The sequence below is a fragment of the Zalophus californianus genome, chromosome 5 (assembly GCF_009762305.2).
Source record: "Zalophus californianus isolate mZalCal1 chromosome 5, mZalCal1.pri.v2, whole genome shotgun sequence".
NCBI lineage: Eukaryota > Metazoa > Chordata > Mammalia > Carnivora > Otariidae > Zalophus > Zalophus californianus.
This window is the reverse complement of record NC_045599.1, coordinates 19008490-19030090: the sequence shown is the minus strand read 5'-3', so window position 1 is coordinate 19030090 and position 21601 is coordinate 19008490. Positions and strand designations below refer to the sequence as shown.

The 21601-nt window shown below is 43.0% G+C and overlaps 1 long non-coding RNA gene across 1 annotated transcript in view; it reads right to left on the bottom strand.

Annotated features, from left to right (window-relative positions):
- Positions 1-1505: 1505 nt before the first annotated feature.
- The window catches only part of LOC113929527, a 31382-nt gene continuing 11286 nt past the window's right edge, over positions 1506-21601 (bottom strand). Inside the window, exon 3 of the long non-coding RNA XR_003522229.1 lies at positions 1506-1893. This is a non-coding gene — a long non-coding RNA (uncharacterized LOC113929527). The remainder of the gene's footprint in view (positions 1894-21601) is intronic.

Here is a 21601-nt window from a genome sequence, read left to right as displayed (position 1 = left end):
ACAGGACTTTATTCTCTATTGTCTTTAATAGCATAACTACTCTTCCAGGAGAATCTTGCACATGTAGATAACTTGATTGTTCATTATAGGAACTTTCCAGAAAGACTCATCAACTCTTGGAAGGGATCAACAGTTCAAAGTCCCCAAATTCTTTGGATTCCTTGCCTCAAAGATCCTTGCCTTGCTGTTTCCACTTGAAGGAGATCAAAATATGCCACCCCAAACATGCCACTTTGGCATAAGGATTATTCTGAGTGAAAATAATTGAGAATCAACAGAAGCAGAGAGAAGCCAACTCAGAGCTTCCCTTATCTAACTAAAAGCAGGAACTTCTGGAAAATAAGGCTGCCATAAATTCCTTCGTTTGGGCAGATTTACTCCCAGAAAGGAGAATGTGAATAAAACTAATCCAAATTCCTTCTCTGGGGGAATTTTATGGCCCTGAAGGAGAAAGAAAGACATCCCCTACTATATAGATAGCCATTATTACAAACTTTCTTATCTCCCCATTGTTTTCCTAAAAGCCTCTGTGTCTTTCTTAAAGAAACGTATCTGTTTTTCCCACAAGAAGCCTGTTCTCCCATTTCCCTTGCCCCTGCTAAGTTAGGTACAGAAGCCTTTAACTTTAATTATTTAGCGAGTCAGCTACTACTGTTGTTGGTTTCCATGGGCAAACAAATAAACATTTTTCTCCTGTTAATCTATCTTTTGTTAGCTTAATTCACAGGCCCCATCACTAAGCTTAAGAGTGTAGAGGAAAAGATATTTCCTCCTTAGACCCGAGTCCTAAACTGTTATATCATGATTCTCACCCAATCCTATTGAGGCTGCCTACTGACAGACCGTGGTAAGCAATAAACTCAGCTTTGTTTTACCAGCAGGGTTTGTGGGTGGTAAATGGGGAGCCAATGCTCAACATTCTCTATATCCATTTACCATCTGTCTATCATCTATCATCTATCTATTATCTATCTATCTATCTATCTATCTATCTATCTATCTATCTATCTATCTATCTATTATCAGTTAAACCATTTTTAAACCGAAAACTCCCAACATATTTATACTGTTAAATAAGGAGATGGTTATTGGAGAGGATCGAGGATCCTTTCGCGATGCTACTCAGCAATGGTACTTGACCTCTCTGTCAGTATCTCTGGGTAGAATACTGGTCTCAGTTTGGCTAGCGTCATTTTGTGGTTAGGAGAAAAATAATGGAACACTCAGAAGGAGTATCTTCTCTTCATGACAGAAATCAAAGGCCTGGAATGGACCCGGAAGCAGTGTGAGATTGGTAAGCTTCCTGGAGAAGGCTTGTCTGCCTTGTAGGCTGTATAAGAGAGCCTGTTGAGTAGAAAAGTCCATGACAGGCAAGTCTAAAACTTTTTAAGGAAAAAAAATATAAGCAAATTGCTTATATAGCCAACAAACAAAGCAACGGTTAAACAACAACAACAACGAGAAACCAAAGTTATTTATTTTAATTTAAACTTAATTCACTGGATGCATTTTTTCCCTTGTAGCTTCAATGAGATGTCTGCAAATATATTTTCTTTTTGGCAAGCAATGTATATTATGCGAGCACTTCTTCCCCCCCACCCAGATTCATTTCTCATAAACATGTTCAGTACCGTTCTAATTTTATCATTTACAATTCTTGATTCTTGTCTTCTGGGAGCCATGAGGCCTTCCTAATCCAGAAAGATTTGCAGATGTACCTTGTAGGGATTTCTCAGGCAGACCACCCCTTGCCCTCACTGTTTCCTTGCCTCTAAGTCCATGTGTTTGATCTCTCTCCCCGCAGATGCATCATTTTGAGATCGGGCTTCATTTCCCTCCACTTGTTCTATCTGTTCTTGCAGTGAAAGTTTCCACCTTCAATTGTTTATTTTCCTAAGTATTTGAAAAAACAAGATGACATGGTTAATGGTCACGCGGAATAAGTTTTTGAGGTTCTTAAAGACATTTAAGAAGCAAGCATGCACCTATTGTGTATTTGCAAACTTGGGGAGTGATTATTTAAGCAAGAATGTTGTCCTGATTATAAGACAAAGACTGGAGCCCTGGCACTTTAGTATGTTGTTTGATTATGTCTTGGAAGATGAAAAAAATTTAATCCATCATATTTGTTAGATAACAATCCTATCTTATTAATACACATTATATTTCTTTGGAAAAGGCTCTCTAACATAATAGAATGATGACCAAGCTTCAACTATTTAGTGTTTATCTATGCTTTACTTTTTCTATCATATGTGGTTTGTTCACATCCTGCTTTTATTTGTCTCTTAGGTTATTTATTTTATGTATTAACTTATGAGAACGTTTTATGTAGTAAGGAAAACAACGCTTTGTATCTCGTGCACGTACACATAGTTTTGCCAGTTTCAGAATGCAGAATTTCTGTATTTTTTTATATTTTTGTATTCTTTGTATTCAGATTTCTGATCATTTAATCTAGATTCCTCTTATGCTTTATTTATTCATTTCTTTAGAATGACACTTCCATATCCTGAAATTAGAGAGTAATGTACATTTTGTTCTGGCTGGGTTGGGTTTGGTTACAGTTCTGTTGAAACTGAAGTTTTAGTGAAAACTGAAAAGCTATTTTAGCTCAGAGAGGTTGTTTAGCAAAATGGGAGTTACTAGTAAAGATAATAAGAATGGAAAAATTTTGTTGTTAGAAACTTTGAGCTCATTGAGTTTGGTTGAACCAACATTAATTCACTGTTGGCTATGCAGATGTTCTTTTGATGGATCTTCGAAGCCAGTGGTTCTCAGCTTTGGCTAGACATTAGAATCTCTTGGGAAGCAGTCCATTTTTTCTGTTGGCTGGGCCTTCCTTCCAAGGATTTTGATTTAATTGGTCTGGGTGAAGTGTATGCATCAGTATTTTTTTTTTTTTTAATCTTCTTTGGCCCTTCTAATGTGAAACCACAGTTGAAAACCAGTGTAATCCATTTTTTTTTTTTTTTTTTCATTTCTAGAAATAGAAGCTAAGGCTGGGTGGGGACTCACGACCTGGGAGCTTAGGCAAATGCTGGTAGTTGGTGTCCTGATATTTGGTCCAGCTTTCTTTCTCCATCACTTCAGTTTCTCTTGTCGTTATGAGGTCGTGGGCAGGAGAATCTGAGGACGGTTTCCCTAGTTTTGAAGGCCTTCCTTTTCCCCTCATGTTGGTGGGCAGTTGGTTTCATGATGACATTCATTCTTCTCCTAGTTCATTTTCCAGCTATACCTGTCCTGTCAAAACTTTGATATTTGTTAATATTCCCCTCCCCATCCTCCTCCAAACCCACAAAGAGAAGCAGACAGACCTAGAAAGCTAAGTATTTATTGCACATTTTCATTGATTCCTGAAGCTCTGCCCTCTCTTTCCCTCTCAGAGATTGGCAATGGATTGAAAAGAGACATGGGATGGGAAACGGATGGATGAGGGAAGAAATGGAACAAGACCTTGGGACAAGGCAGAAGCCGAGCTAGAATACACACCAGAACGATCCACTTCCTTCTGCCTTAGAGTTTCTTGCTCGTTGCCAGGGTGGTGAAGCCCTCTTAAGCCCGGGGATGTGGGAGGAGGGAAATGCTGGCCAGAAGCAGAAGGATCCAGGGGCGTGGATTTATGAAGCTCAGGTGCCTGAGAGAGCTGAAAATGATAGTACCACAACTCTGCGTTTTTGGAGGCCCTGTGACAGCTGATACGGTGTCTCGAACCATCTACGTTCCATACATTAGAAACTATTAGAAACGAAGGTAGCCTTAAAAAGTTGTATCGGACTACCTTGACTTCCAAATAAGATGAATATTCCAAGTAGATGATCCAACTAGATGTCAGTGCTGTAGCAATTTTGTCTATTTTATTTACTGTCATAATCCTGGTACCTAGAACCGAGCTTGACACACAGAGTTGGAGCTCAACAGATTATTTGTCGAATGAATGAATGAACATCAGATCCAAGTCCTAAAGTCAGGTTCCCCCCAGAGGTCAGGCAGGATGGAGGACGACAGAGTAGCAAGGCGCCATGGACATCAAAAAGGCTATGCGTAGGTGTTTTTTATTTCTTGTCTTCTATTTTTTCCTAAAATGCTGTGTTAGGCAAAGTGCTGAAGACCACATGGGGTACGCAGCGGCTGGTCTGTGATCTCGGTACCTGATCACTGTCGTAATTTTGTAATTTGTGAGTTGAGATGAGAATGAAGGCAAGCCCCTGTGAGTACTCTTCCTTCTCCGTGTTGCAAGGATTTCCACAGGTTTGCTTATATCCTAGGGCTCAGCGTTTCAAAGCTGGATGAGGCCTGAGAGATTATGGGCACAACCATTTCATGTTTTAATGATGAAGCTGCCGCCCGGAGAGGTTAAGTGAGATATTCAAAATGAAACAACCTGGTAAAAGCAAACTTCTGGAAGCAGGGGACTGGAATCCCAATCTGGCATTACGGCTCCCATGTCGTGCTGACTAGGCACTTTATGGAAAAAGCTTTATTGCGTTAATTCTCTAAATGATCATTGCTTAACTGGAACCATGCCTGCTTTTATTTTAATTGAGATTTTATTTTCGCCTGCCTGGAGCAAGGAGAGCATTATGGTATTTTAAATGAGAACCAAGGAATTACCTGCACTTCAAATATTAGCAGTTACATTCTGCTAAAGATGCATGTGGACTATCTATTAGAAACATGTCGTAGGTAAACCAGAAACATTTCATACTAACTGTTATAAGCGTATTATCCATCAAAATGTAAATTTCCCAAAGAGGGCTTTATGTGGCTCATAATTTCCTTTATTACAAAATGGACTTGAAAACTCTGGCTGGCTCCTTGTCCTTATGTAAAACCTTCATTTCCTGTGGTGCCTCCAATTTATTTTTCCACAGCTTTAACAGCTTTCACACTGTGATTTTCTATATCTGTTGCAAATGTTCAACAATTTACAGAGAAAATTTTAGTCCATGGCTCTCTGCTTTTAGCTTTTCATGTATAAAGATTAAAGAATGAATGTGCAATCAGCAGATATATAGAAAACATCTTCTGCTAGAATAAAAGAGATGGTTCAACTTCTGAAACCCCAATGGAATTTATAATATCTACCTACAGCACTTCCTCCCTTTTGTATTGCGCCTTCTGATAAATAGGCTCCCAGAAGAGACAATTTGGGAAGCTGGAAAGTACTTTATTTTCCTTTATAGCATGACATAGCATTGTCCAGACCTTGCAGGTGGGAGAAACATCGCAAGCAGAAAGGCAGGGGCAGACCTAGGGGTGAGAATGACTGACAAATCAAAAGAAACTTTACACCGCCTAATGCACACCTTCAAGGCTGACGCTCTTTTGGAAAAAAGCACAGAATTTGAGATGACACCTAGAATGTTGATTATCAGCTGTTGCTACCTCAGGACTTAAAAACATGCTAATGCAGTATGGCGCATTACTTAGAGGCAAAGGGTTGGTGGTTCCTGATAGTGTATGCAGTTGGTGTGTGTGTGTGTGTGTGTGTGTGTGTGTGTGTGTGTGTGTGTGTGTGTGTGTGTGTGTCTGAGAGAGACAGGAAGGCGGTCTTGTGGGGGGAGAATGAGAGAGAGAGAGAGAGTTTTTTTGCATTTCTTCAGTAAGAACACCAGCATGTGTAAAAATGGTTTCCGCTGAGGTTGGATCTATAAAAACACACCTAAGACAGAGGGTAGGAAGTCTTCAGCCTGTCCATTGGGCTCTGACCTACCTACATGGGAAACCTGCATACCTCTCAGGCTGCAGGGAGCGCAAGTGTTAGATCGCCAGTTCAGCCCATCTGCACCTGCTCTGCCTGACCCAGCCTCTCTTGGAGAAACAAGAGCTATTCTTCCAGAAATGCATGAATATGAAAGCTTTTATTTACATCTTGATTTTGCCTCCTTTTTACTTGGGGGACCTGAGGGAACCCAGGCCCTGCTCCAGGGGTTCTAACCCAGCTGCTCTAAGCCAGCACATGCATTTGAAAGCACATTTTCACCACCAGGTTATCAGTGTCTTGGGTGCAGAAACAATGGGGACTAAAACAGTAGTTTTATGGGCTTCGTTGTCCCCCTCAAAATTCATGTGTTGATGTGCTAACCCCCAGCACCTCAGAATGTGACCGTATTTGGAGATAAGGCCTTTAAAGAAGTAATTAAGGTAGAATGAGGTCATATGAATGGGCCTTAATCCAATCTGACTGATGTCCTTAGAAGAGAGGAAATGAAGACACATATAGACGTAGGAAAAGGACCAACCGGGAGAAGACAGCCACCTACAAGCCCAGGAGAGAGTCCTCAGAAGAAACCGGTGTTGGTGACACCTTGATCACTGACTTCTGGCTTCCAGAACTCTGAGAAAATACATTTCTTTTGCGTGGTCCACCTAGTCTGTGGTACGTTATTATGGTGGCCCTTGCAAACTATTACAATGAGTTTCAAGAGTATTATTAGCTTAATTTAAAATTATTTTAGATGATGTTTGACCTTCTATGATTCTCATATCTGGGCCCTCCTTTATGTGTCTACTGCTATTATACTTTTAAAGACCACCTTCTTTTTTTTTTTTTTTGGCCTGGAATAGTTGGGCAATAGTGAGAAGGTACTGGTTTGGGGTTGGGAGGAGCCTTACAATCAGTATGATATAAGGAATTGATAGGGAAGGGAAAGGTTTGGGGGAAAACTCTCATGTCTCAGGAGCCACATCTCTCTCTACCCTTCCCATCTACTACCTGGTGGTTAGGAGTCTGGATTATGTGAGAAAATCGTGCACTATTGGTATTATAACCATATCACAATTTACAGTAATTACATATGTGAGAGAAGAATATATGTTCAGATGGAGGGATCACTTAGCCAAAACTGATCTGAGATTGAGGTTTAAGTTGGATGGTGACGCCGTGCCCCAAAGACAGTGATGTATAGACACCCTTGCCACTCATATGATGGTCCACGGATCAGCAGCATCAGCATCCCTTTGAAATTCTTCTGAAACGCAGAATCTTGGGCCCTACCTTAGAACTACTGAACCAGAATTTGCATTTTAATGGCATCTCCAAGTAATACAGATTAAAATGTGATCATTATTAATGTATAGTCTCAAGTAAGAAACATCTGCCAAGGGAAGGATCCCATCGTGTGGAGACGACGAATAAGATGGTCTCACAAGGCAGCTGGTGCAGCTAAATCCCATCTAAGGTACTGGGTTCAAGAGCTGGGGCCCATAGTTTAAGCTTCTTTTTGTCACTACCAGGTTTCTCCAAGATGGAGAGGGTCAACAGAAGCTTCCTCCCAGGAGTTTCTGGAGTGTTCTAGTGATCCACCCATCTTCCCATGAGCTCAGGGCCACAAGGACTGGAATTTGCACTCTCCCAGTTATTCATTATATACAAGGTTGACCCCTGAACAACACAGATATGAATGGCATGGGTCCACTTACAAGTGATTTTTTTCAATAAATACGGTACTGTAAATGTATTTTCCTTACGATTTTCTTAATAACATCCTCTTTTCTCTAGCTTACTTTCTTGTAAGAATACAATATATAAAACATAGCACATACAAAATAGGCATTCATTGACCCTTTGTTATTGGTAAGGCTTCTGGGCAACAGTAGGCTATTACTAGTTAAGTTTTTGGGGTGTGTCAAAAGTGATATGTGGATTTTTGACTGCGTGGGAGGGCGACACCCTAACCTCTGCATCGTTCAAGGGCCTCCTGTGTACATCTGCTCCTCCAGCCCTGCTCTCTGGATCTAATAGTGGCATGTGAGAGTGTGATAAGTGATGGAGAAGCTGGAAACCTCAGGGAATGCTTTTTTTACATTATTTTATTCCTGACTGACCTCAGGGTAAAAATAAACTCCTTGAAGGAAAAATGAAGAACATTTGATTAACGAAGTTTTTTTTTTTTTTTTTTTTCCAAAACTCCAAACAGTGAGGCCTGGAAAACATGGCGGCGGGCACCGCACTTGGGTATCACCATTTTCCTGTTCACTATCTTTAAATCAGAATCTCTTTGGTGTCCAGTGCTTGGCTTGTATGATTGCGTGCTCTTACAACAACCCTGTAGTTGTTGCCATTTTTGCATGTCTGGAGGGAAACTGAAGTTCAAGGGCTGATGAGTCCATTGCCAGAGTCGGGAGTCTAGTAGAACACACATGGCAGAGACTGTAGTGCCTGTCCTAAGCTCTATTTCTGCCCATCTGCCGTTCTTTCTCCCTCCTCTGCCCTCCCCTCCTTTGAGAATGTCCTGCTGCATATCCACAGTGAGAACCACTTCTTTCTGAGCTCTGGTTTTCTCATCCCTCCCTGTTGGAAAGGATACTCTTTGAGGATCCTTGGGGCGACTCTTGGGGTGTCTGGGTGGCTCATTCAGTTAAGCGGCCAACTCTTGGATTCTGCTCAGGGGATGATCTCAGGGTCGTGAGTTCAAGCTCAGCATGGAGCCTGCTTAAGATTTTCTCTGTCTCTCTCCTCTGTCCCTCCACCTGTTCTCTCTCTGCCTCTCTAAATAATAATAATAATAATAATAACAATAACAACAATAATAATAATAAATAAAGGGCAACCCCGCACTAGCCACATTTAGCCACTTAAGTCTTAAAGGTGGTTCAAATAGCACATCTTTAAATGTAAAGAAAGAAAAATAACCGTGATGGTCATCCAGGTACACAGAGAAGAGAGCCTGATAGGATTCCCCATGTGCCACATCTCCCTTTTCTTGTCATCCTTTGTCCCTGCTGGATGGGCTAAGCCTTGAACGATGACAAGGGAAGGGCCATGGGCCACGAGGGGACGTGGGCAGGGAGGAGGCGGCAAAGGAGAAGGAGCTTTAGAGAGGAAGGTGCAGAGCAAAAACAGGAGCTGGGCACCTTTCTTAGTCCTCTAGTGACTTCAAAAATTGAATACTAGATTATATCAAAGAAATTATTAATATAGCATCTTTTGAAAATGGAAGACAAAGGAACAGTTGGTGAGAGCAGGGTGTGGGAAGTGGGAGATGTGCCCAGACTGGACATTTCCTGTTTGACAATTTTGCTTCCCAATTAGGAAGCTGTGCATTTCTCTTTCTGTGGCATCACATGAAAAAAATCCGGCACAACTCTTGCAGAAGATCATCAGCAAATATTGCTAATTGAATCTTTTTCCGGAGCAAAGACCATTCCTCACGTTAATGACAAGAGTATATGAAAAAAAGAACAAGCAACCTTTGAAGATCCTGATTTACTGTATATTAACACTTGAAGACTTGAATCGAGAAAGCGGACATCAGTGTCGTCAAAGCAGAGATAAGGCTGAATTTGGATACTGTTGTAAAAAGCAAGAAACAGATAATGCCAGTAATATATAATGGTGTCCATCACTGCCTTCTAATAAGGTATTGTCCTTTGGAGACTTTGATCCTCCAAACCAAACACTGGGAATACTTCAGCCCAATATATCATGTTAGTAGAAATGCAAAATAAAGCCTAGATTGGATCAGATAAGAGTTGTTGCCTCCTTTTCTAATGAGAAGCCAGAGGACAATTAATGAAAGCTATGTAAATGTGCTCCCAGCTGTTAAGATTACAAAGAGAGTTCAGGGCTGGAGATAAAGAATTGGGAAAATAGGATCCACAATCAATTACAGAGAAGGTCCTCCTATCTCGGACAGGCACACACATTTTGATAGCTCATCAGGGAACCAATTGCATCTAGGCGCCTTGTGGAAGAAAGATGTAGGAACATGCTCCCTCCTATTTGGGGAGTGATGCAAGGGGGCTATTTTTGAATGATTAATTAAAGGGAATCAATCTTCATTGCTTTGCTACTGATGTGAAAAGCGCCATCCCTGTGTAATAATCGCATGCAATTATTCAACTACCCCTTTGGCAAGGACAACGTAATTAGTCCTGGTGGTGTCGAGAGATTCTTTTTATTCCCAACAAATTGGCAGTTTTAATCAAGTGTTGCTGGAAATTTATCATAACACAGGGAAAACAATAGGTGAAGGTACAGGGCCCCAAGCTGTGTGACTCCTATCTACAATGGTACAAATTTACAATGCTAACAACATGATAAATACTACCAATCCGTGAATGCGTTGATTATAATTTCATATCAGCACCAAGCCTTGGCAGTTCTTATTTGTTTAGAAACATGGCTGTAACCCTTTTGGTGCTGCCTTGCATGTGTACGCTGGGGAAGCTGAGGTGTACGCCCTGGGCGCCCGTGGCCCGGAACTCGGACGGTTTCAGAGGACAGGGCCCAGGGCAAGCATCCAGAAACGCCAACCTACTCCCTGGAGCCAGGGAGCGGCTGATAGCCACCCAGATAAGATGGCAGGCAGACTCACCTCGTCCCCTTCCGTATTTTACTCCAAAGAGCCTTCGGCAGGGCTGATCGTCCAGGGATCCGAAGACGCACCTTCTTCCCACCCTCTCTTTTCCCTCCTTCCAGGTGTTTTCATGACTCCTAAGACCTTTGCTTAAAAATAATAGCTATTCATGGGGCACTTAACGCCTGGCAGGTATTATATGAAGCGACTTATCTGTGTCTCTGTGACACTTTGTATGGGGGAGTACTGTAATTTTTACCGTCTCTGATTTTTATGGATGAGGAATTTGAAGCTTGGAACATGGAGGGCCGTAGAGCAAGGATCCCAAACCGGGTGGCTCAGTTCCACGGCTGCCTGCTGGCTCTGTTCCACGGCTGCCTGCTTATCCACCAGCCCCTATCACCTCCTACGCTCGTAGGTGATGTGCTCCTTATTCTTAGAGGTCTGGCAGTAAAAAGGCAGACCTACACTGTATGCCTCAACTTGAGCTACAAGGACACTGCCTACCTTACCTCTGCCTTTGTATTCAGAGAAGAAATCGAGGCTATTACTTTCAGGGGCTTGCATGTTTTAGGGTGTGCTTCCATAACGTGCGTATATTTCTGTGGGGGTGGGGCAGGGGATTGAAAGGGTAGATCTGCAGAAAACCAGAATTGCTGAAACTTACCTCATCACTAAGAATCACCTAGGGTCCTCGTTCCAATTGAGGTTCCCAGGGCCCAACTTCAGATCTACCTACTCAGATCCCTGGGGAAGGGCTAGGGAAACTTGTTAAGAAAGTACGCCGGGTATATCCTATGATCATGCTCTAAAGCAGAATATCTCGGAGTGTGTTCCCCTAAGAGTTAGTCTCATGAGATATTAATCATTATGAGGAAAGTATTTTCCCTGGTCAGATAATTTAGGGGTGTATGGATTAAAAGGAATTTAACAAATTTCTTCTAAGAGCCTTCAGATTTGATGCCTAGTGAGAATTTCAAGGAGAGACTGGTAGTCACCTGCTTGCCTAAGTCCTTTGGCTATGGATCTCTCTCCTCAAGGAGCAGCATCTCCCAGGACCAGGGATTTGCGGAGTATACTCTGGGAGATCCAGGCCCAAAGGATGCTTAATGAAATAAAAGCATCACCAAGAAAACTTTAACTGCTAGCTTGAATAGTTATGGATTCATTTGGAGGCATAATCACCAGTATCTCTTCCCTCAAGGTATTTTAAGGCAGTTTCTGGAAAACATTTATAAGGAAACAGTGACACGTATATCCAGAAATTAGAGAGTGTGCTGAATTTGCTCATTTCAGGTGAGCTTGAGAAATGTATTAAATATTTATCTGATGTGAGATTTTTAACAGTCCGTCCTTAGAGCCATGCTGGAATGGTCCTCAAGAAATAAACGGTGATCCAATTTTTCTTTTTCTATTTCTGCTGTCATAGTTGTAGCATAGGCTGAGGGAATAAAAGTGGTTATTTAAAGGCTGTTTGGGCATTCGGAAGGAGTCTGGAATCCTAGGTTGAAAAGGGTTTGAAACATATCTCATAAATCAAAGGATGTTAGCCCAAATCCCATTGCTAAAAGGTGAGCCCTCTTCCAAACAAAATCTAAAAGCTCTGAGAAGTCACGATCAGCACAGTTAACACCAGAGTAGCTGATTTCTGGCCTTTGTAAAATGCAGTGTACTTAAAGGGGGTTTCAGGAAGGAGCACATCAAGAGCTAACTCCCAAACCCAGCAGAGCTCATTTGTGGGCAAGGCCTTGTCAGTTGCTGCCTGATCTCACTTTCACTTCTTTGTTCTACTTGCTGCAAGAAGGAACATCTGGCTCAGAGCCTGGAAAGCAGACTGGATCCTGTCATTGCACCTGCCCCAGGAGGAGAAGGAGAAATACTTTACTGACAAAAGGTAGGATTTTCAGAGCCACATTCCCACCCATTAAAGCAGCTTGTTTGATCCCTTCAAAGCTCAAGATCAAAGGGAGGCTTTTCCGGAGCTGCCAACCCATAAAGCTCCAGGCAAAGAGAAGGACCTCTTTGTTTTTACAAGGCCAGGTGGACTTGCCATGCCACTTCCCAGCTGCGGGAGGGGCTGTGGACAGGTTGAAGGGTTGTCTCGAGTCTGGCTGGTGCCATTTGGATCCCGGACCTTCTTAGGAAAGTGGGAGTTACTCTAAGAAGAACTTGGCAGGTCACAGGCGCTCTTCGACAAAGGACCTCCTAATGCCTCTCTCTTTCCCCGCCTCCACCTGGCGGACAGGTTACCAGTATTCATTTTATTCCCTAATCGCAAAGGCATGGCCACACTTCTGTGTGCAAGGAGAGCTCCCAGGACCTGGCCTTCCCTGTCATTTACTGAACCCAGTTGTGAGAGCACAACCCTGTCGTTTTCGTGTATTTGCAAATCTCCATTTTATGTGGCATTTGCTGGCGTGGACTATAATGGAATGTATGAACCAGGGAAATGAACTTGGACCAAGTTCCCTGAGAAAGTGTGATGGGAGGATTCTGAGCCCCCTCAGGCTGTCGCCGCCTCCCTGCCAGTAGCAGAGCCCTCCTGGCCTCAGGCCACTGCCACATGCTGACTCTGGCCACAGCTCAAGGAACAGCAGCCGTGTAGAGTTTTTTCTAGAAGGGAGGCGGCCAGATTGTGACTTCCTCTGGCAAGGGCTACACGGTGCCGTGGAAGAGTTTTGCTTTTAAAGTAATAACAGCCTCCTCCCACACACAAACATTTATAAGCATCTCCAGAAAAACCCTCCCAGCCCCTGGGAGAAACCCAGGACCGTGTAGAAAATAACCATCCTCACGTTTTCAGCACAGAACCTACAGGAAGAGATAGAGGTGGCGGTTCAAAGCAGTTACAAATTTGGAGGGGAGAGGAAAGGGCAAAAATTACTGCTGGTTACCTGAAAATAGAGACAGAAACCAGATGTGACAAAGGCCAAAGGAATGGAATAAAAAACACCACCTTCTGGAGATACAGTAGACAGGGGGTGGCGGGGGGACGGTTGAGGGGTGCAACAGGACCAAGCCTGCTCTTGGTCAAGGGATGTGTTGTACCCTGGGGCAAATTTTTCCCATAGAAAAGAATCTTCCTGGAAACACATCACAGGATTCTGTATCCAGAAAGTGACCGAAGCATGATTTTTTTTTTTTTTTTTTTTTTTTTTTTTTTTAAGCTCAGACTCTTTTTTCTAGGTCCTGAGTCTGAGGAGCCTTTGGAGAGCAGATGAGCAGAGAAAAGCTACACTGGCTGGGAGAGCGTTAGCTGAGGGTGAGCTCCCGCCTTAGAGAGGGGAAATCACCCATGACACTGGAGGGAGAAGGTATGACAGAAGGAGTGACAGAGCGGTCACAGCTGTGAGACGGGAAGCAGTGAGAGACGTGGACAGTGGGGAGCAAAGTCGGAGGTGGAGGAAGCCATCCCATCCCCACGCGTCTCCTTGGGCAGAGTCCTCATCTGTGAGAGGACTCTGCCCAATCACTGTGGTTTTGGAAGTCACTGAGTCACTGTCCTCCCCTGGGCTCCGCCTGTGCCATTGTTCCACTCAGGTTTCCCCGGCTGGACAGCTGTGGTAGCGAGAGGGAATGAGTGGCTAGACGGTCCTATGGATCATCCAAAGTCTGTATAGCTTGATCCCCTGAGGAAGCAGAGGGAAAGAAGGACAAGTGGTAAATGTCAAGACTTTGAGATATAAACAGGGCCTTTCACCAGCTTGGAGAGAGCAAGCTAGGACACAGAGAGGTTGAATTCAGGGTTGGGCCATACGACTGGCTCTCTAAGCATCGTTAGGAGAATAGCAGAGCCAGACGTCCTGCCTCGGTGTTCTCCTTGGCATCGTAAGAAAGTGGGCAGGGGTTTCCCCAAAGGTAGACCTCTCTTGGGTCTCATTTTTCTGTCCGTTGGAGGTAGTGCTTTAGCAGGTTCTTGACCGCAGTTCAGAGTCTGGGCGCCCCATGTAGAGGAGGTTTACTCATAGCCCCTGGTCCTAATATGTTGAGTTTTGGGAGAGATCCTGTGTTCTCCCCCCCAAAATGCAGTCCTTTCTCATAGACGACAATGAAAGAGACCCCTCTCCTCTTTTTTTGATGCACCCACGCTGAGAGAATTGGAGCTAAAGAGCACTTCAGTTTAGTTGTTTACTTGTTTGATCAACCCCCTATGAGGAAATGGAGGCCCAATGTATAGTTGATGTGCTCAGACCTGGCATGATGGGTGATGGGTAAGAATGTGGTCAGTGGGTATGGCTACTTAGCACATCAGGAGGTGGCTCCTCAACAAGACGAGAGCCCTGTCCATCTACAGACGTGCATCATTGCATCCCCATCGCTTAACCAAGGTCCTGGCACATAGTGGGAATGCAGCAAAAATATGCGTCTCTTACAACCTACATTTAATCCCTTGGCAAGTCCTTCTGGCCCCACTTTCAAAATATGTCCTCAACCCAACCACTTCTCACCTCCACTGCTACCACCCCAGACTCAGCTGATGTCCTCTGTTGCCTGGATTTTTGCAACCATTTCTATATGAGTCTTGCTATGTCTGCCATTACCACCTTCTCCACATCATCTGTTTTTCCCATAGCAGCCAGAATAATCCTTTTAACAGGTAAGACAGATGGTGTCAGCCTTCTGCTCCAAAATCCTCCAGTGGCTTCCTTAGCCCCAATGCACACATCGACGCCCCCTGCATCTTCGTGTAGTCTTGCGTCTCGCCTGCCCCAGCTATGCAGAACCTCCTGTGAGTCTCCACTAAGCCAGATGTTATACCACATCAGGGCTTTGGCAGTTACCGTCTACCTGCCTGGAATCGCCCTCCCCACATAGCCACCTGACTCCCTGCATTACCTTCCTCAGACCTTTGCTCAAATGCCATTGTCTCAGCAATCCCTTTCATGACCATTCTATTAAAAACTCACCCTACCTTTCCATCTCCCTTCCCTGTTTTATTAGTCCCCATGACACTTGTTATCATCTGACAGTCTGCATAATTTACTTGATTGTTGTCTTTCTCCCACTAGAATGTAAACGACGTGAGGTCAGGGATTTTTGTTTTTGTTACAGCCCCAGTGACTAGAAAAGTATCTGGTACAGAGTAAGTGCTGGGTTCATATTTGTTCAGAAAAGGAATGAAAGAACAGACACAGATCTTTTATACAAAAGATTAGCTAACAGCAAACTGATTGCCCTTTTTCTACCTGAATAATAAAATTATGATGCATTTGTCAGTTGTTGGAAAGCACATGGTGACAAAAGTATGAGCCTCGAAAACCTCATGTCTAACACAGTCGGTTAGCTGCGTGACCTCTCCGGGCCTTGCTTTTCATAAAAGTTAAGTAAAAATGATAATGTCAGTCTCACCTAACTCAAAGAGCCGCTATGAGGGTAAAACATTATATATATAAAAGCATTCTGAAAACGTTAAAGCTCTTATGTGTGCATTATTATTATTTCCTATGAACTCTTCTCCCCTAAGGAAGTGCTTCGCGCTTCAGGTAAGGTAATAAAGCATCACTCAAGCAAGACAAGCCATCTTAACAAATTGGATGCCTTGTTAATTTCATAGGCCAGAAATACAGGAGGTGATGGGCCCCTTTGAACATTGTTTCACCACAAATTCTAAGCAGCAATTATTAGCGTGTACAAGTATTCTTGATCTCCCTGACTTGGTGAAAACCCTGGTGATATATTTGGCAGCAATGAGCAGAAACTGTCAGTGAGGTTTACTTAATGGTCGTCAAGCCACAAGTACTTATTGAATATCTAGATGCTGAGAGGAAAAGTAAGTTGCATAAGACTGTAAGCCCTTGGTCACAAGCATAGTCTAATAAAATACAGAATCTTAGCATACGTATCACAAATGTGCTTTATAGATCTCGGTAGTCATGATTGTAATACCAGCGTTTCTGGCACTTGCCCGTTTTCCCAGTCTCAGATACTTCCTGTCCTCTCTCCTGTTTTAGGTGCTAGCAACTCCCAGCCCCTTATGGCTTCCCCAAAACACCATGAAAATGGCATGTCTTTATGCATGGTGTTTCTTCGACCTCAACTGTCTTTTCTTTCTTTCCTATTTTTCTTTGTATTTGCAGCCTTTTTTCCTCCTCTCCTTTCTCCTGCCAAAACTTGTTAATTCAAAATTCAAGACTCAGCTTAGCCATAAACTTTGCAGTGCATTTGAGTCGCTTCACCCCACCAGTCTTGTTGAGTTAAGACGCTGTTCTTAGTTTTCTGGCAGCACATAGCATGAAATCTACATTGCACTCAGAATGAAATCTGGTCTTTCCCTGGACTATATACTCTGATTGTGGTCTCCTGTGGTCCTCACCTCCCACTGGCTTCCCAACAAATACTGGCCTTCTTTATGGTCTTCGTATTCTTGCAACAGGCCAAACTTAAGTCTTAGGGTCCTCGCATTTGCTCTTTTCTCTGCCTAGACACGATATTTGTGTGTCAATTCAACGTTATCTCCTCAAATATTTGTGCAATGGTCGATTGCATATCTGTGGCCTCAATGCCTAACAGAGCTAAAGAAATGTTTGTTGAGCTAATCTGAAAAGGTGCCATGATCTCTGAAACATGCTGCCAAAACAAGAATCCATAGCCTTTCTTCAGGTATTATCCACACAGCAGTATCTTCTCCACAGTGTCAAGGTATTATGTTTCTGAATTAGTAGGATTTTGCTAAGTAACCAATAGCTCATAAGATCTTAGAACGTTTATCTTTTGATCTCAGAGATAAGTCCAAGCTCCTCATGTTATAAATGAGAAAATGATGATATTCTGATTACACAATCCGGGGCTGTAGTACCTTCACAGTTTTCAAAGGAAAAGTTTATATCCTGAGTTAACAGAAAGATGGGGTTGTATGCAGGTGGTTGTGATGGTCAGGATTGGAATGTAGAGATCTGGTGAGGGCTGACACTCACCGTGCGGTCTGTGCCTACGTGTCAACCTCCTGCTACCTTCTGAATCTCTGTCCTGTATCCCCATCATTCCCCCTGCATTCCCTTATTCCCTATTGACAGTCCATAGAGAAGGCACTATGACCCCAAGTCCTGGCAAGAGGAGGCAGCCAGTAAAATGTGAATTTTATGGCAAAATTGTAGTGATCCGACCATATCCCTGACAGTTTGGGACGATGTCACAGAAGAAAGCAGGAGACACCTACTTAATGTGCTTTGTGGGTTTTGAATTCAGAGAGCCTCAGAGCCTTGGTACCATCTGTTGGTCAGTCAGTACCCATGGTGACCCCATTGTGGCAATGCTCTGTGTGGAAATAAAAGCAGAAGGGGGCTTCTCAGAGTTAGAAGGATTCAGTAATCATCGATTGGCTTGAACTTCAGACACCTGGCGCACGCTCAGATTCCGTGTGTGGTTACCTCGGGCTATGGAAGCGTTGAGGTGTGCAGGTGCAGCGGGGGGTGTTCTAACCAGGGATTCACAGCTTTGCAAAGGATCCCTTAACAGTCCATTGTAAGCAGTGATCTACATCTAACAACTACAGTGGGCTTAATAAAAATTTAATCAGATTCCAATAATCAAAGAATCATGGATTTGTCAGTCTTCTGGTTTAACACCCCGTGTTCACAGGAACCAGTCCAAAAAGTGTGACAGAGGCACGATCTGCTCTATTTGCCAAAAGAAACTGGATTCAACTCAAAAACTAGTTTCCATATTTTTCAAATTCTAATGAGCCCACTTATATAGGAGGAAGCTCTGAACAGCTGGGTAGAAACAATGAAGTTCTTGGTTTTCTTTTAAGTCTTGCTTACTAAATGATACCACAATTGGGTGGCTACATTTTTCTACCTCTGTTGGCCCTAAATATGCCTTTCACAAGCGTATTGCGTTGCTTAAAAATATTGTGAAAACCTTAAAGATCACCAGTCGGTAAATGTCACTGATCTTGAGGCTTATTTCTGTCCTGCATTTTATATCTTATTATAACCCCTTGAATTTGTGCATTGCAAAAGGTGTGTGTTTCATAGTTAGTGTTATTATAATTACAGTGTGCCATTGCATCGGTCTTCTGGACTCATGATCAGGTAGGACATCACAAAGGACAGGTACAGAAGTACAGTGGAAATGACTAGGTTCTGGGCCTGGCTCTGGTATTGGCTCTTGATTTTTGGACAAGTCACCTTCTCTGAACCTTGGAGCTCTCCTCCGAAAACTTACTGGCTGGGCTCAAGCAGAGAAAGTCAAACAGTTTGCAGGCTGGATTGAAAATTTTTGTAAACTGATGTACTAGATCTAAAGGGGCTATAGTAACTTCACCTCAAATGTTACTCCTACCCTAGATATTCAAAGGGAGTCAGACATAGATGTTCACATATAAAATCTCATCATTTTTCAAGTTCACAATGAATACATACTAAAAAATATTGTTTTATGAGCTCGACAAGAATATATGTGAGGTTATGTTGGGCTTGTGGACTGACTTTTTGTGACCTTTGGCTAAATAGCATTTATTTTTTTAAGATTTTATTTATTTGAGAGAGAGAAAGAGCAGGGGAGAGAGCGAGCAGGGGGCAGCTGCAGGCAGAGGGAGAAGCAGACTCCCCGCTGAGCAGGGAGCCTGATGCAGGGCTCGATCCCAGGACCCCGAGACTCCAGGACCTGAGCTGAAGGCAGATGCTTAACCGACTGAGATGAAGAGCATTTAAAATGCTCCCAAGATGTAAAATGTCACAAAAGAAAAGCAGTTATGTCATCTTTCAGGTGCTGTAAGGCCTCCCCTCCTTGGGGACAATGGTGATATGATCTAACAAGCAGAGCATTTAATGATCCACTGAGGAACACCCTGACTTTTGCCTGGATGGGTCCTTTGCTTCCTCCTTCTGGTCACGGTTTGTCCCCTGCCTGGGTCTGTAATGTTCACCCTCAGCCCAAGGGCACTTCAGCAGGGGGTCTTACTGACACAGGAAAAGCATGTCATCCAGGAAAACTTCCCTTCGTTTCCCACATCCTGAATCTTTCTCTTCATAAGGGAACAAAGACAGTTTTTGACAAGTTTGAGTACTCAAGAGACTGTGCCGAGAAAATGGATGAGTCACGACCAAAGAAGGTTATTTTCTCAAACCTGGGTTACTTTTCCAGTTTAATAAACAAAACTGAGAGCGCAAAGTTGTGCAGCCAGGATTGGTGGGATCATTAACATCAGGTTTAATGCAAATTGCCTCTAATTATGTGTGGAGTTGAATTAATAAATTATATATGGAGAAGCAGCTCTGAACAGCTGGGCAGCAACTTGGAAGCTTCCGGTTCCCTTTGTGTTCTGCTTCCTAAATAACAGCATAATTTGGCTGATGCACTTTTCTCCTGACTCAGCTTGCTCCTTAAACTTCATTGCCTGGAAGCCCCACGTGATAAACTATGTTGATTCTTCTGTGTTCACACTGACAGTGGGTTTTGAGGTCATCAACTGGTAAACTGAAGTTGGAACATATGTCTTTGGTTAGCATAAAAATTCTGCAGCCACGAAATATTGTCTAAATAAGCACATATGTGCTTTTAGAGGATGTCATTCATGTGTTCATCTTGGGCAAACACACATACTGTACCCCGTCTTAACCCTTCCATTACTGCTGTCCTCTGAATGTCCAGAAAGATGTTCTCTGTGATGGGCACTGTCTCTAACATTACCTCTGGACTTTGAATGAGTTTTTCTCCTCGGGCTATCTTTCCAGGTTCAATGTTTTATAATATTGCAAGTGAAACAGCTTTGTACACTGCCAGAAACCTACATCACTTATGGCAAAGTGGTGATTTGTTACACAGAATGACATTTAGTTAAAGATATATATATATATATATAGAGAGAGAGAGAGAGAGAGAGAGAGAGAGAGAGAGAGACAGGTGGAAAGGGAGAGAAGAAGGGGAAAACTACGGCTTATATAGTGAGGCTTGGAGTCCAATCTGAGGAATGTCCAACCCTGCTGAGGTGTCTTATCTTAATGGCTTTGCCAAAGAAGTTGTCTTGTCAAAGCTTTTTAACAGCTTTTGTCTTACGTGAATAATTTACCAATAGAAGTGATTTGGGTCTGATGAGATACAAAAAAAAAAAAAAAATCTCAGGGGCGCCTGGGTGGCTCAGTGGGTTAAGTGTCTGCCTTCGGCTCAGGTCATGATCCCGGGGTCCTGGGATCGAGCCCCGCTTTGGGCTCCCTGCTCCGCGGGAAGTCTGCTTCTCCCTCTCCCACTCCCCCTGCTTGTGTTCCCTCTCTCACTGTGTCTTTCTCTGTCAAATAAATAAATAAAATCTTTAAAAAAACAAAACAAAACAAAACAAAAAACCTCAGTGAAAAGGAGGGAGCTGAAGGAGTTGAATGTAAGAATAGACAAGTTTCACAGGATCCTGGGAGAAGTCCTCAAAAGGTCATTACATGTATTGTTCTGGTTTTAGGAGTGCTTTCATTAAGATTTCTATTTAGAGGAAGAGCCCAACGAAAAAGATACAAACTCAAGGAAGGGAATCCATAATTGTTCCCATAGTAATTTAGTCTGTTACCTACCCCCCCATCCATTAGGGAAATGATATCTATATTTTTATAATCCTGCTTTGAAGACGCTACTCTTAGTGGAGTTAGGGAGTATACCAACATTGCCCGTGTATAGCCTATGTCTCTATTGATCACTGGGCTGTCCCGTTGGTATAAAGTGCATCATCTTCACTGAGCAGTGATGTCATTTTGGGGGGTCAGATCATCATCCTCAGAAAATAATTCCCAGAATTTATGGGAATCTTAGAATGAGAAGAATCTCAATTCTCGGGGACTCCCCATTTTAAAACCCATTTGAAACTCAGCTTATACTCACATGAAAGCTGAATATGCGACCATCAGGGACCACTTACCAGGAAGGAAACAAAACCTGGAAATCTGCGGTGTGGCAGGTATTTCGAAAGTGTACCACTTAAAAATACGAGACTAGAGGGAGAAGGGGGAACACGTAGCATTCAGGAGACCGAATGATGGAGAATGATGGAGTGGGCACTGTAACTTAGAACCTCCTCACCACCCTCTGTTTGTAGGTGTGGAAGTGGACAGATGAGAAATCTAGGTCACCTCTGAGATTTTCATGGGCCTGAATGCTTTAAGAGTTAAGTCCTAAAAGCCTCATCGATACTTATCCTAATGTATAAAATCTCGATGCAGAGCGGGATCACTTTAAGTAAATGGGCAAGGAAAGGTTTCTGTTGGCTTTTTCAAGGTTTCAACTCAAATCTCAAATCTCGTCCAAAACAAACATTGCATCGAATGCATTAAGCTCCAGGATTAGGATCTGACTGGATCTCAGAGGCTTAAGGG